Genomic DNA, 15128 nt, shown 5'->3' on the forward strand with positions numbered 1-15128 from the left:
AAGCTAACTTGAAAGTTGTAATTTTTAGCCTAAATCTTCAGTGTAGATCTTTGGCTTGGAGCCACGTTCACGTGCACATGCACACCATCTGAGCTGGGTGTGTTGTGACGGTGCGCACACACAAGTGAACAGCATGATGGGACTTTAGGAAACTTAGATTAGGCCAGACGAGCAGTATGGAGGCAGTCTTACACCTTCAGTGGGAACCAGTGAGGATGGTGCTGAACAACAGACAGGAAGTGAGGCTAACACATAGTTGGTTTTAGTTTTCTCATTGGATTAGTTTACAATAAGAAAACATGTCAGCTTTATCCTAACTTATCCTGGTATCGACTGATCAAGAACCAGTCACACAAACACAGATCACAGTCAGAAATGTTTTCTTCTCCGTCCGTCTGATTCTTCACAGTAATAATGACATAAAGTTACACTGGCACACACTGGGACACATAACAGCTTCACATGTGGACAAAGCACAGCTGTGCACACACCAGGCTGACATACATTACACTAAATACACACATACATATAGACACACACACACACACACACACACACACACACACACACACACACACTCAACTGTCCCAGCCTCCATCTCCTCTGAGTGGGAACAACAAGCTCACAGTGTCATGATGAAGCTCATACATTATGTTTCCAGGCAGAGATGCTCCTCACCACACACACACACACACACACACACACACACACACACACACACACACACACACACACACACACACACACACACACACACACACACACACACACACACGTTTCCCCATCTGACCACCAGGAGGAGACGCAGCTCTTAAGATCAGCTGTGTCAGCTCCTAAATTTAAATTTTCCATAAAACTTTATTATCCTTCTTCATTATTATCTTTTTTCTTCTTTTTGTAATATAGTGTTGTTGTTTTAGTTGTTTTTTTTTTTTTGTATTTTGTTTTGTTGTCACTGGATTATTTGTGTATTGACTATTATCTGGGTTTCTTTCTTTCTTTTCTCTTTTTCTTTGCTCATCGTATGTGTTTCTGGTAGTTATTGTTTTTATCAAATTATGTGAGTGTTGTTTTGATTAGTATTATGGATTTCATTTGTTTGTTTGGATTTGTTTTTTCTTAAAAGGAGGGGAGGTCCCTAGTATAAACCTGTGGCTTCCTGACCTCTCCTGACACATTTATATATTAGTTATATATTAGTACATATATATTATTTGTTTGCTTGTTGATCTCAGTAATGTGCTGCTAAATACAACTGACCTTGATATATATATGTAGATATATATATATATACTGTGTATATATATATATATATATATATATATACACACACACACACACACACACACACATATGTGTACGTGTATGTGCAAACTGAAAGAAGCATCAATTTAGAAAAATATAAATAAAATGAGCAAACAGCAACATGAACAGAGGAAATATAAAAAAAAAAAACAAGAGGAAATATAAAAATAGCAACAAAATCAGCAAGAGGAAATAAGTAATAAGATATAAACAAGGTATAAACAGGACATAAATAAACCGGAATAAAACTACAGAACAGTAAAAACAGGAAAGAGATTCAGTAGTTGAGTTAACACAGTTTTCACAAAATTGAAATATATGTATTACCATTATTTATTTTTATAGCCAGGACTATTTGAAAATGAAGATTCATTTGAGTGATGACTTGCAGTCAAGATTTAAAATGCAAGTAATTCCACTGAGCATTTTTGTTGTCAGGTATAAATTATTAATCACTTATCGATTATCAATCATTACAGAACAGTAACACAACTAGTCTGTGACATCACTGAGGTTTGTGGTGAAACTGGTGAAGCTATGAGTTCGATCCATGTGGGAAATAAACACAACCTCTGCAGTAAAATACCTCAGGCTCAGTCAGCTGTGAGTGTAACACTAACTTTAGCATGTTTTTCTTCTCGGAAGATGTCACACTAACTACAGCAAAGTGCAAACAGAGCTGCTAGTGTGCCTTTAAACTCTTGGTCTTGTCTGTGTGCGTTTTTGTAACGCAAAACTTTGGACTTTTAACTGACCCAATTTCAAATAATAATTTGTGCAGTGTTGGTGATGTAACTGTAAATTGGGGTTGGTGGGGTTTAGCAAAGAAGCTAATCTCATTAGAGACCTACGTAATAGAACTCTTGTTCTGCCTAAAGCACAGAAAGAGACAGAGATGTTATGTTTTTTAGTGGAATTACTGGTGGAAATGCTGATTTTCTCAGTGAAGGTGGAAATCTAATTTTAAAATGAATTAAGGAGAAAATCTGGACTTCAGTTATTAATTCACAAGCTAAGGTCCTCCACCCATAACAGGAATCATTTTATACTGAAGGAGAAATCTGATCTTTCGCTTATTTAAAAGTAGCAGCACATCTAAGTACAAATACTCCATAATGTACTTAAAATATCAAAAAGTAGTTAAAAGACTCCTTATCCACACACTGTTATCCTGATCATAATTACTGATGCTTTAATGTGAAATTTACTGTTGCAGTTGGAGCCAATTCTTTCTACTTCATACTACGGTGGCCCTGAGAGCTCAACACACTGCAACTTAAAGCTACTGCAAATATGTTTAAGTGGTTATGAAACAGTGATGCCTCTATGTAACTATATAAGCAAACAAGACCATCAGACAGAAGAGATTTCTATAGAGTTGTTCATTTCCACAAAATATAAAGTGTAAATTATCTGAATTAAAATCTCCCTGTTTCTTTTTAACTGGCTAATGCATGACACACTGTAACACACACTGCCTGATAAGATCAAGGAGAAACTGATGCAACGGCAAAACTTATTTGAAATGGGGCTGTATGAGGTACTTATCTGTGGTCAGTGTATTACCTACAGGAGATGACTGCCGACACGCCCCCAGGTGGGAGGTGCAGAGAGGAAGAAGCTAAGCAATGTACTTGGACTTAAAAAAGGTCCAGCTAATATCAGTTTAAGTGTATACTATATTTAGAATATTTTCACCACTTTGCTATCAGACAGCCTTTTCTGACAGGAAGTGGCTGCTATATAAGCAAGATATTGCTCTCTTCAAACCAACCAAACTCCATAGGCAAAATCAGTAAATTTACCTTGTAGAGCATGTGAGTTACTGTTTGACGGTTGCCTCGAGAGGTTAGTTTGTTTGTGTTATTGTGTGTTATTATTTGGTGAATCTGAAATATCCTTTTAAAAAAACAAAGTCACATAGACACATAAATCTTTGATTGCAAGTGCAGAAGACAGTATGCAAGAGTCTTTTTACTTTTTATTGTCAACCTATGGTCTTCTCCTACACACCTGTCTACTTCTTCCTCCCATTTCTTATGAAGTTGAAGGAACAACACTGAAGGAAAAGTGTGTCCCAACTTCTGACGTGTAGTGTAAGTACATGCTACAATCCTTGTGACTGACATGTACACTAAAATAGAGCAATCACTGAGCGCGAGGTGAAGTTTGGCTGTTAAGTGTGTGTGATGTGTCGTTGCGTGTTTGTATTAGTCTGAGCTGCCTCACACACACAAATCATCACACACACAGCAGGAGTGTGAACAAATCATGTCTATAAATTTCACATAGAAAACAAAAAGTTATTAAGAAGTGAGTCTCATCAGTGGATCTCACAGATTATCTGTATCCAGTCTGAGAAAACTATTTATATTTTCATTGTTTTTGTCAACCCTTCAGTGGATTCTGTATCCGGGGGTCATTTAACAGGCAGAAGGAGTGGAGGAGATAAAGTGGATGAACTTTATATCATCATGCAAAAATAAAAAAAATATGCCCATAACTTGTATGAAAAATACAAAAAGCCACTGTACATGGGCAGAGACACTGACCGTGATACAAGTGTTGTTATTCCTTGTTGTATATGATATGTTGTTTTTTTTTTTTGGTTTTTTTTTTTGTTTTTTGGGGCGGGGGGGATAGCAGGTATTGAATGTGTGGAAGAGACAGAGCCCAGATGAGGCTATAAAACAAGGACACTCAGAAAAATGTATGTTTTGAGGCTATACTCTCCAGATAATCAATAATATAAATGTGTGAATTCCCCAGTGTACACAATGTTTTTGCATGATCACAAACCAAATCACTTGCAATTTTTTTCCTGTTCCCTCTGCTTCCATGATATAATATTACTGGTGCAGGGCGTCACGGCGAAATGGTTACAGGAATAACATGTTTGGTTTATAAATGTGAAAAACTCATTTATGATCCAAAGATTAGATTTGTTCCCAGCGTTCAAAACATATGGGAAAAACTACTGTTCACATTTTTTTGTTACTTTTTAAAACTTTTTTATGGAAAACATTTTCTTTAAGTAGTATAAAATGTTTTAAAAGTTTGCACATAAACGATTTTTACAAAAAGAGAAGTGTTAAATGTATAGCCTGACTGAGTGATATATCCGGGGAGAGTTCAAATTGGAAACTTAACATCAAATTTCGAAAAAACAATGAAATTAAATTTTGTTATTTTAGCCTACATATATTAAACATTAGAAAACAACAATAAAAAAAAATCCAACATATTCATCATTCGACACACAGACTCATAACTCGTTCACAACTCAGACACATTTGGAAATATGTTTCCATACAGTAACAGAGACAAACATTTAACTGAAGGCCCGGTCTGCTGATGCATTTTGCAGTCTGGTGAGCTGCACTGACAGGCCTGATGGAGGTGCAGAAATTAAACTTTCCATCTGTGAAATCTGTCCAGTTCTGATGAAATGCAGGCAGGCAGTGCGCCGTGTTACTTCCTGACCTGCTTCATCAGTGCTGACATGGAGGATAAGTCACCTGGTCAGACCTGTGGCTGACCCCGTGACATCACACGCTCAGGATTACGGGACGCAGGTCTGTCACACGGGTGTGATGACATGAGAAACAAGTGTGAATGACAAACAGCGGCTGCCGCGCCGCTGTGAGGGTCTGATGAGCTTTAACACGCAGGACTGTCCTGCTGACCTTTGAGCCACAGAGCAGCAGCAGACAGGTTCGAACTGGACAAACAACGGATGAGCAGGCAGCCTGCTGATGCTTCGCGTTCATACCTGCTGGCTTGTGACTCAGTGTTCCTGCAATTTACAATGTTTCTTTAAATTGGCTGTAACAAATAATCTTTAAATATTATTTTAAAAAAGGAGGGGCCGCTTCTGATAATGAGCTAACAGAGAATTTTCACCTGAATCTGAAGCTCCGTGCAGCTTTATAGTGAGTATCAGCTCATTGTTTGGTTGTCCAGCCCGAGATTTTACTATCACATATAGAGACTAATGTCAGGTTTAAGAAGGAATCTTCAGTCCAAATGTGCACGATTAAGATTTTTGTGTTACTTCTTAAAACTGTGAACTCTGCGTCATGACACAATCAATCTAAAAATACTATTTCTGGCAACGGACCTACTGTGCTTAGTTTTATACAACAGAATTAACAGACCTGACGTCTAAACTACAGGCTGAGTCATTAAGCAGGAGACATTAATAAATGATGGTTTCTTTTTTAAAACCATATTAATAAAACCAGAGTGAACCTCGGTGGATCTCGTCAGCTGTGAGCTCACTGCAAAAATATCTGTATCTGTCACGGTGTTAAGACGCTGCTGGGGAAGAAAAATAAGCAGCTAAAATTTAAAATGTCAAAAGGGCTTAGTGTTCAAAGGAGAGGACAGAGATGTTTTCTCATCTATAGCTACCTGTCTTTAACTGTTTTTTCTCACGTTTTCCCAGCCTCCGTCTGTCCTTATCTTCCTCTAATTCTGTTTTTCTGGTCTGTGTCATCTGTCTGACATTTTTGATTTTTTGTATTTGTCTCTAAGTGTTTTTATCCATTTATTTTGCTCTAATTTATCTTCATCTTTTCTCTCTTTGCAGCCACTGTGGATCATTAGTCTTCGTTAGATGGTCAGGTTTCATCCCTCTTGTTTTAAGCTGAGAAGAACACCACCTTTCTCTCCTTGCACACACACTCGCGCACGCGCACACACACACACACACACACACACACACACACACACACACACACACATATCATCCCTCAGTAATTAGCCATATCCCATTTATCAGTTGCATCTCACAGCGCTCCTGGCTTCTTATGAATTTTTCAACCCAACTCGAAAAAATCTCCTTCACAGACTAAACGAGGGGGTCCCACCTTTTTATTATTTTTTTAATATCTCTGTGAAATCCAGGAAAGCATTTACTTCAATCCCTGCTCTGTATTGAGCTTTAATGTGTGTGTGTGTGTGTGTGTGTGTGTGTGTGTGTGTGTGTGTGTGTGTGTGTGTGTGGTTACCTGCAGGGTTAAAAAACACATTTGCAGGCTCATCTGGGGGCAGACTGACCTGTAAAAATCTCAGTCAAGTGGTGGGAACACACTTAAAGGGGAGTCAGTGGAGCTTAAGGTGAAAGAAACTGCTCACTGGGTGGAAGCCACGCTTTTAAAATCTGATTTATTCACAGTTTCATAACCGTCAGGACATTAATTCACTATGAAAATGTCACCGAGACATTTGAGATAATTACATCACAATAAAGAATGAAAAATGAATTGCAAATAAGACTTGATAATCTATTCTAACATCTAATCCATTGTTTTTTTTGTTAAAAAGACACGTCAAAGACTAGATTTTGCTGACATTTTGGTCGACGACTACGTTTTACACTTCTTTTTCTATTAGATGTAGGATTGTATGTTTTGATGCATTTTATTTTGGCTTCCGTTCTTCTCCCTGACGTGCACTCGATCATCAGGTGATGTTAATCTTGTTTCAACTGTTTGAGATGCAGGGTCGCGCACAGACATTTTGATGGGTCACGGCTCAATTTAGAAAAGGGCATCACCCCTCCCCCACACCACTCTACACACACACACACACACACACACACACACACACACAGACACACACACACACACACACACACACACACACACACTTATCTGTCACATATGTGCGCTTACATAAAAACAACCACATTAACCAAAATCTTTCTCAAAAAAAGCCTTGGCCCACTGCTGGGCTTACTGCAATATGGTCTGATTAAAATTATTATTACTTCATTTTTTTAAGAATTCACATAACTAAAAGCAGTCAAATTAAAATGCAGGATTTAAATGACCTGTTCAATGACCGGTCTCACAGATGCAGTGACATCAAAATGGACTGATATTTTAAAAAACCTAAAAGTGACAACCCTGCATCAATAAAAGCTCCAGAGTGTGTGGTGAGGAAAAATGAATATCTGAATACATTAAATTTAATTCATAATGGCCGACAGTGACAGTGAGCTGTAAGCAGAGTGTGTTGAATGTGGTGAAGTTCTGTCACCGCCCAGTTAAGTTTTCTCTTTTTCTTCTCTCATTTATTTGGGAAAGTGGTCCTTGGAAATTTTGTAAATAATCAGAAGTGGCCCTGAAGTTACAAAAGGTTAAGGAGCCCTGATTTAAACCTAACCAAGTCGTTTTAAAGGCACAGATAAATGTGTCTATGTCTGAAAAAATGTCTCCAAAAGCCCATTTGTCCACCAGCCCGTTGTCCTGAAAACAAACACCCACTGTACTGAAAATATAACTGCTGGCTCTGTCCGTGGTGCTGAATCTGCAGGGGGTTCTGCCCCTAACGCAATCTTTTTTCCAATGTTGGAATTAAATCATGAGAGTTTTATCTCAGTTGGCGCATGCCCCAGACAACCAACTCATTAGATGTGTTAGTGTTAGCAACTGCCAGAAGAAGAATACTTTTAGATCAATAGACATTTTTTGGGTCGACATCATGATTACATCTTGGTGTTAGCTGGAGGCAAAATGAAGGAAAAACTGGAGGTAAACTCAGAGTAGCAGACCACTTAACAAAGCTAAAATGTCATCTTGCTGTTGGATGCCAGAATCAAAGTAGTAATGGCTCAAAAACGAAGTTGTATCTCACACCAGCTGCCACTGCCAGGTGAAAGAAATCCCAAAACAAAGACAGCTATGGATGAAAGCTGCTGGGAGATGTGTGCGAGCCATGACAAAATAAACAAAATTCACTCTCACACCTATTTTCCTTATTAAACAAAAAAAATATGACTGATCACCTTCTGAATTTAAGCTTCTCTCTTTTGTCAAATTAAGACAAGCTTTGACTACTTTGTTAACTTTGTAAAATACACTTCACTTAAACCCAACGGACAGAAACAAACAAAAATCTCACCAAAACGGTCTTGTCCAGTCTTTCTACTGTTATAATAATCACCAACTTTGCTCGAAATAAATCCTGGAGAGAGAGAGTGACCGTACAATTCAGCAGCTATTAGTTTGTTTCAACAGAGCAGGTAATATAAGCCAAAAAGTATAAGCACACGTCATTTTATGTAATTGCATGTGAAGTAAAATGGATCACTTTGTTAAGATAATATTACCACAAATGTGATGCTAATTTCCATTAGCGCATTAATGGGAATTCCTATTATGTGTTTGCATTGAGCTAATGGACTAGTTGATTATATATAAACAAACTGATTCAGGAATCGTAAAAAGAAGAATCATGATACAGAATTGATTTTTTCTCCCACCCCTAACACCCTTATTTAAACCCTGACCATAAACTTTTCCTAAACCTAACTGAGTAGTTTTGATACCGAAACCTAGCCAAGCTGTGCTGGACTATTTTTTAGGACTATTGAGGTTTTTAGAATAACAGTCGTTGGAACAATGGGCAGTGCCCGATCACAGATACCCATACCAACACTGATACTTTTATTATTAAAGCATGCAATGTATTATCATGTTTCATGAGTGTAATGCTCATTTATAGGCTTCTGAATGTATTTTAATAACCAAAAAACAGTTTTTATATGAATTCTTTGAGCTAAAAAGGTGATCACTGCACACATGCAAACAACAGCATTAGGTCTTTCCCACTGGCACTACTGGCCACGCTGAGCCAAACCATACCACACCAAATTGCATTTCCATTATCACTTTCAGAGCATCGAGTTGCCCCGAGCCGTACCCAAGATGCACCTATACTGGAGTGGGGTCAAACCGAACCTGACCCGCCTCCAAGCAGGCCACGGTCACGTCTCGATGGCTGCAATCAACCTGTGTTGACCCTCCTTTCTCCCCCTTGAACAACCGAGTACCATGATGATCAGCTCATGTGTGTGCAGGAGAGTCTCTAGCTTTGTTTCAGCATGATTCATGTGTGCTTCAGTGGTAATTCTGTACATTGAAAGAGTCGACTCCATGCTGCTCCCATTTAATCACTGAATTCAAGTGAAGGAAATGAAGATTAGTTATGTGGTTTCCTTGATTTCCTTTTCTTTATTCTGCCAAAAGGATTTAGGGCGAGTTAAACATCTGCGGTGTGTTTTTCTAGGCATGTGTGCTATTCTCCTTCTCCTCCCGAGGCTTTGTGACAATGTGTGAAAAGCTAATTGCTGCTGACTTTATTCTAATGATATTCATGCCGCAGGAGCAGCCGTGGCACGAACACCTTTACACTCGGATCAAAAGTCACAGTCGCTAGAAAACTTGTCAACTGTTTGCTGCATGTGATGTCTGATTATAAAGAAAAGTACACCTGGAATTAAAAGCCTTTCTGCCCTCAATTCACTGCAAACTCCAGAGCTGAGATTAGTTTTGTCAGAAATAGGCTATGAAAATATTTGCTGGAAGATTTGGCTTTGTGAGGTTGGAAAACAACAAAGTGTGTGGTGATGGGATATGTTTTAACTCAGTTCGAACGGCCCTACACCAATAACTGGGGATGGAAATGATTAAAAAAAGATTTAAAGGTTGAATTTTAGTGAAATAAAGGTCAGCAGGATAGAATCAGCAAAATCTTGTTTATTTCCCTCATAAACATCATATTCATATTAAACTAACTTTTTATTAGGATCAGTGTCATTGTTACATGTAGTTTTGGGCTACAATCACACTACTGTGTTTACTTGTTTCAGTTTTAAAACAAAAATGAAATGATCGTTTAAAAGTTTGTGCCTCTAGTTCGTAACTGAGCTTGATCTGCCTCACGTTCAGTTTCAGACAAAAATGTACCGGTGTGGACGGGGCCTTTGGCTCATACATAAAATGTAAAAGGTCACACACGTGTAGAGCATCAAGTTGGACGTTCACCCAAGGAACCAAAATTTCAGACGTATATATATATTAAAAAAAAATGTACGACAGGCCAGTCAAGTTTAAGATTTCTTTATATGTTAAAGTGGTGGGAAGCTCTAAAGTGAGACACAAATAGTGTATGAATAACAAATGTTGTTTCTAATAATATTAATATACAAATATCCTGCCTAATCCTAACCAAACTGAGACCGTTTCACAACTGTAACCACGATGATGCTCTAATGAGGGTCATCTGGCTATGATAACAAACGTCTCCTGACTGTGGTTAGCATGTCCAAAACTTTAAAACTGTGCTGGATTAAAACAGTGCTAACAGATACCTGAAACTATAAAACATCTCATGAGATCATAATGTAAGACTTGGTTTAAAAAGAAAGCAAAACTGTATAGAAGTGGATTAACCTGTGTTTGTCTGCTCTAAAATAAGCTAACGTTAGTATGTCCAGCTAACTAGCTTATGACCCATAGTAGTGTATATTAAGCCAGCATTACTTCCAACAACAATGAGTAGAACATCATTAACCATCAGTTTGTGGGGTAACAAGTAACATGAACGAGCACAATATTTTCCCCCTGCGTTGAAGTCAGTGCTGGATGTTGTTTGAACTTTAGAAATCCCAGCCAACGTTAGCTGAGATAGCATTACGTTAGCAATGCACATCAGTAGTCCTCATCTTGAAAGCTTCTTGTCTAGTAACATGACACATAATACTTTAAAATCTAAACAAAACATAAATCTTAGCCAAGCAGTCAAACAGGGTTATCTTGAATGTTAGCTGTTAGCTTATGAAGCCTTAGTCTTTTAGCATGATATTATGTATGTAGCCATCAACTGCAAATTTAAGACCCTTTTACAGGAGTCTTGTTTTACATAATGTCAACTTGAAACTTTAAAAATTCAACCAGAGAGCAAGTTTTCCACTAACTCATAAAGTTGATAGCTTAATTGGTTAGCTAGCTATGGCTCATAAATTCAGCTAGCTTCACTTATCATTTCAGCTTATGTAATCAACGGACGCTAGCTACATATATGTCATTGCTCAGTAATGCTTTAATTTATTGGTCCTATAATTTCATGGTAAATAGGTGGTAATTAGCAAGTACTGTCATGTGAATTATCACACTTTTACCAATGAAATCTGGAGGTAGTCTGCAGGTAAAATGAGAGAAACTTCACATATGTTGCTGAGGTAATTACCACCCAGTACATGAACACAGAACCTGCTAATTATCCCATAATTAACCATGAAATTGGGCAATAATTTGGAGGTAATTTGTGGGTGATTTCTAATAAATTTAAAGTATATTACTTGGTAATTATCCACCCTTAAAGTAATTGAAGTATTACTCATTGCTCTTGTTTATTTCTCTACTTTCTTCACTCACATTTATATTAAATTTTGATGGTACTTCATGTGTACCATGTGAGGGGATCAGTGTTGTAGTCGTAATAAAACAGCAATACATGTCAGTACTCATAGTACCAGTAGTAAACAAATCTGTTATTGAGTCAATCCTCTTGTATGGTCGTGAGGTGTCGGGTCATTTTTCTCACCAGAATTTCGGCCTAACTGGACAAACACCCAATAGAAATTAAACATTTAGAGTTCTGCAAAAGCATCATGCAGATGCACAGAAAAACCACAAACAACGCCTGCAGAGCTGAATTTGTATTATGTATATCAGAATACAAAAAAGAGCAATCAAATACCAGCTTCTAAAAACTCCTCTCCCATTTACAAAGCTGTAAAATTCCAAGAACTGAGCAGAGAAAACAGAGACACTTAGTCGACATTCTAACCCTGTTCTGCCTGAGGACCAGTCTGAGAACAAATCAATTAAAGTCAACCAAATTAAACACTCGGGAAACAAAACTACATCACAAACTGGAAGACAAAGAACAAAAACACAGAGCAAAATGCAGCACTATCTGGTGCTGAAAAGACAGTACACTGTGGCAAAATACCTGACCACAAAGTACAGAGTCAGTGAGGACGGCCTGGCCATCGAGACGGGCTGATAGAAAAAACAAAACAAAAAAACATCATGGCTCGCCAAAAGAGAAGCGCCTCTGCCAACTGTGCAAAGAAGAAAAAGTGGAGACGGAGCTGCGTTTTCTGACAGAATCCACAAAACTCCAGCCAAATATTTCCCCAAAAACCCTGAATGCAACACAGAATATTAATTCTTAAATGATTTTATGACTTCATCTGCGTGTGTTATCTTGTTTGTTACATGGTTCAGCACCAAAAAAAAAAAAAAAACAATAACCTGACAGACATGATGAGAAATGTGTTCATAGCAACAGCCTATTATTCATAACAACAGTCTGTTATACAGAAGTAATAAACCTCTGAATGCTTAATTGACCAATCAGAATTAAGTATTTAGGAAAGCCATGTAATAGGTAGTGATAAAGTGTAGTAACAGTAGATTGATAGTAGTAGTAACAGTATTTGTAGAAACAGTGGAATACAGTAGTAGGCCTCTACAGTGTCCACACATCAGTCTCATTGAAAAGCATGCCTTGTTAATTATACTGTCGGTTGTGTGTTGCTGTGAACGCACTCATGAACTCATCGTGAACATAATTTCACATTCCCCCCTCAGTTCACCTCTTTACACTCCACATCAAAGCTGGCTGGTGTCCAACTTAATGAGAAGTTGTGGGAAAACTTTTAATTACGGTACATTTAATCACAGAGGGGAAGGAAGGACTGCTGGTTGGATGTGGAGCTCCATCAAAGTGAAGCAGCGGCTCATTTTTCACACATTCGCTCTCTAAACCAGATGGTGCTCAGAGATGGAGGGTTTCTTTGGGTTTTTCTTCAGGAGAGTTACAAAAAAAAAAGTTATGAAAACTGTGACGGCACTGACAAGAAACTAGATTCAAGTGGAGAAGTAGCACTACCAGAAGCTGTTGAAGGAGTAGTAGATATATGTCTGTTTAACCCCTGTGCAAATTGTAGTTGGGGACAGAGACAAAGGTGTGCTTCATGAAACACGTGGAGACGACAAACTGGAGCAGTGAGAGGCTGTGAAGACGTGCTGGTTAATCTGAGACCAGCTAGTTAAGCACAGATGCCATCTTCCACCTGGACCAGAGGAACACATGCCTGAGAATGCTGCTCATCGAATGAGCATGAGGGTGAGAAGATAATGACTGAATTTTCATTTCTGGGTGAACTATACCTTTAGCTCAGTTAGCGGTCCTATCAGACCGGGACACAGCGGCCTCTGACTCCAGGGACGATGAAGTCACGGCGAGTTCGGGTGGGGACAGGAGGCGTGAAGCACTTGAGAAATGACTTTGTAACTTACCAGATTAACCTGTCAGTATACATCATCCATCCTGCCGATAAGGTCACAAGCATTTGTTTTTGTGAAGTTGGAGGTTATTTGTTCCTGTGGTCTGAACAAAGTTATATTTTGTTGAAGTGAATTAACAAAATATTTAGTGGTTGACTAGGATAACATTTAGTAATATGTATTTATCTTGTTTTATATTTTCACCTTATTCCACTCTGAATTCAATTAATCATCAGTGCTGTTTTTCTGTGCAGCATGAAGGAACTACAGTTCTAATTTCTCTGTTGTATAACGACAATAAAAGTTCTTGAATCCTTGAAAAGCAGCTGCAGTAGTGGTAGTGTACTAGCAGCACAGTATCCACAGTTGTTGCCTTTATTTATTCCTGTATCTGGTTTAATTTTGCCTTTGAAATCTTCCTCCAGCTCACACTCTGACACATCCAGTGACTTTTGGTGACACACCATAGGTGAACAGCCTGAACTTTTCTTTATGTGCGATTTCACACTGCTTAACAACTCGCAAGCTTTTGAACCTCTGCGTGTTTCACCCACGGTGCATGAGCCAGAGCTGCAACAACGCATTCCTCCTCCTCATCCTCCTCATCCTCCTCATTCAGAAAAACAGAAGAGCAGAAGTGCTACAGCCCACAAGTACTACAAACTCTTAATGTGAAAGTCGTCTTGACAAATCTCCATCTGAACAACAGAGAAAAACTGAAATAATATACAGACATTCTGTTGGAAAGAAAGTACTTTTACTCAAGTACTGCACTAATGAAACCTTACTTCAGCCATCAATCTTTTTTTTATCTTAAATATTAATTTTTGGGTCTTGTTTGCACAGATGCAGTTTTGGTTTTATGATTCTTCATCATCAGTAATTTTGAGGTCAGTTGATGCACTTTAAACAGAGAATATCAAACTCTAATTGAAACTTTACTCATTTCTAACATTGTGTTCTTATTCGAGAATCTATTGTTGAAAGCAAGACAAAGCTTTCCGGAGCAGCACGATTACAGGAAGCAAACAAACCCAACTGTTCCGTCGCCACGGCAAAGAAGTCCAGTGCCTGAGTGGCAAAATCTGAGACGAACACAGCCATCCCATAAATCTCCATTTTCAGTTTCAAGCTCTCAGGGCAAAGATACCAAGTCCCCTGTGCAAAAAAATATTTTGTCACTGTTGTCATAAAATATCTTAATCAGTGAGGAGAACTACCTTTTGAAACCTGCAACTGTTTTTTCTGACTCAGTTCTCATCTCCACATCATCGAGTACCTGCTGCTCCTCTTCATGTAGTTTCTATTGTGTTTTCATGTAAATGTGTTGTGTATCCTGTCAAGATGTGATTTGCTGTGTTTGCACAACTGAGAACCTCAGGATCCTGCTCGCTGTCCCTACCTCACACTTAAAGGGATAGTTCAGCCAAAAATGAAAATTCAGTCATTATCTACTCACCCTCATGTCGATTGAAGGTCAGGTTTAGTTTTTTTGTTCACATAAAAAAATGCTGGAGTTTTGCAGGAAAACAGGACTGCAGAATCTCCCAAACAATGGAAGTGAATGGTGACCAGTTTTCAAACATTAAAAAACAACAGAATAAAAATAGAAAATGCCTCCATACTGCTCATCTGGTGTTATCCAAGTCTCCTAAAGCCCTGACATGCAAAGTT

The sequence above is a fragment of the Lutjanus erythropterus genome, chromosome 1 (assembly GCF_056507025.1).
Source record: "Lutjanus erythropterus isolate fLutEry1 chromosome 1, fLutEry1.hap2, whole genome shotgun sequence".
Taxonomy (NCBI): Eukaryota; Metazoa; Chordata; class Actinopteri; order Lutjaniformes; family Lutjanidae; genus Lutjanus; species Lutjanus erythropterus.